Below are 2,318 nucleotides of genomic sequence, written 5' to 3' on the forward strand. Positions count from 1 at the left end.
GTGGAGGGGTGGGAGGGAACACACATTTATTAAGCTCTTACTGTGTACCAGGCACTGTGCTAAATACTTTACAACTATCTCATGTGAACCTCACATTAACCCCTGAAGGGTAGGTGCTATTACTCCCATTTTGAAGATGAGGAAACTGAGGTCTTTCTGAGTTTAGGACTGGTTTTCTACTACATTACTTAGCTTCCATGGATTGGAATCATAACCTTGACAATGATTAGCTATGTGACTATGGGCAAGTATTCTTCCTGCTACAGTTGTCTGTAAAATAGATATTAATGGAGTTATACTATTACATGGTTGTAATGAGAAAAACAATTTATAACTATTAAGTACTATGTAAGTGTGAGCTTTTATTATCACTATATTATATCATTATATATTTATTAGGGCAACTAGATGGTACAGTGGATAAAGCACCAGACCTAGAGTCAAGAAGACCTAAGTTCAAATCCTGCTTCAGACACTTACTAGTTGTGTGACCCTGGGCAAGTCACTTAACTGCCTCAATTCCTCATCTATAAAAAGAGCTGGAGAAGGAGATGGCAAACCACCCTAGTATCTTTGCCAAGAAAATCCTAAATGGGGTCACAAAGAATCAGACATGACTGAAAGAATAGTAACAAAAAAATTTACTAAATCATATAGAGAAATCAATCTTGTTTTCATGTCACACCTTAGAAAGCTTGAACAGGGCCTGATGGACATGTTAGTGGCCAAGGCAACTTTGCTGTGGCAGTTACTGCTTCTCCTTCCTCAGAACCTGGAGAAACCATTTACAAGGGATCCATCTCAGCTCAGGGGAGGGGCTTCCATGTTAGAATACTGTTACCAGAAGATCTTCAACTAAAAAAATGTAAGAATACTCTGTAGCTGGCAACTAAAGACAACACTGGATAGATGTCATCAGATACTAAATAAAAGAATACAGTACTCTACTGACCTGGTGAGCTTTATGATGGAGTTGAAGATGATTTTGGAAATTTCACTGAAGAATGAGCAAGAGCTGTACACACCACCACCTCCTTCTCATTGCTATTCATGTCTCATTGAAGAAACAGAAATTCTGGGTTGGGTTAAACTTGTTTATGTGGATGCTTCCTTTAGTACCATCAAGCGAAAAGCCAAAGACATTCCAGGTAGAGAACATCTAATCACTCTCAAGTTAAAGGCAAAGTATCTGACAGAATCACCAGATTGCTATGTGGATTTACCACTTCTATTTTCTGTTCCCTGGACACCACAGACTTCATTGATAAAAAATAATCAGTTTTTGGTGGCATTAGAACCACTAAAGGCATTCTGCGATGTCATGGATGAGATTGGTCAGAAGACTTAGATTCTTGAGCCAGAAAAACCCACACAAAGTAAAACTATAAAAAGAATTGCAATAGGAAATAACGTTTCAGAATATACAGATGTAGACCCCAGGCATCCCACAATGCTTCCTGAATACTTCTTTGTTGGTGCTGATCATGTAGTAAAAACCCTGGGAACTAAGCTGAGCAAGGATATACATATATGGGATCCAGAAAATAGCCTATTACAAAATTTGAAAAATGTTTTAGAAATTGAATTTCCAGTACAGGCTGTCCTGGAAAAAATCTGATTTCACAATGGATTGCAGAATTTGTTATGCTAGGTACCATCCCAGATCAAATGTGTGATAATTCTCATTGTGAATAGCCCTTCCATCAGACCTGCTTATATGAGTGGTTGAGAGGTCTATGGACTAGCAGGAACAGAATTTTAACACCATCTTTGGTGAATGCCCATATTGTAGTAAGCCAATTTCACTGGAAATGCCTGTAAGGAAACCCTGAAACAAGAACTTGAAACACTGTTTTAGTAAAGAAGATGAAATTTAAAAAATAACCAGAAAGAATTTAGCAGATGTCAAAGAAAATACAAAGAAAGAACTACCAAAATCAAAAGAAAAAATATAGTTAAGCTGTAGTAATACACATCTGCCTTGGTCTCTTCACTGAGTGCAAGCTGGGAAATAGTGGACCGAAACCCTATACTCTGATATTTTTTAAAAGTTCATAGCCTTGGCAATGTGATGAGTGGGCATCTCGTGTGTATAAGAAGATGGGCACTGCCAGCTATACCTGGACTAGGACAATCTTGATTTAGTTCATGAAATGAGCTTGAAAAATGCTCATAGCTAGTTTTGTTAGGAAGCTTTATTACTCTTGATAAAAATTTTTGGTGGTGCTGACCTTTATGTCTTCTCCCCGTGCTTTCCTATGGAAGAATAAATACATATTTAATTGACAGATTTATACTAATACTAAACAAATAATTAT

General features: G+C 37.3%; 1 pseudogene; it reads left to right on the forward strand.

Moving 5' to 3' along the window:
• The first annotated feature begins 715 nt into the window (after positions 1-715).
• LOC138155266 (E3 ubiquitin-protein ligase FANCL pseudogene) lies at positions 716-1,832 on the forward strand (annotated as a pseudogene).
• Positions 1,833-2,318: the final 486 nt, after the last annotated feature.

This window comes from Petaurus breviceps, unplaced genomic scaffold (assembly GCF_028583685.1).
Source record: "Petaurus breviceps papuanus isolate PSGF00001 unplaced genomic scaffold, PetGlider_PUasm1.0 91133, whole genome shotgun sequence".
Taxonomy (NCBI): Eukaryota; Metazoa; Chordata; class Mammalia; order Diprotodontia; family Petauridae; genus Petaurus; species Petaurus breviceps.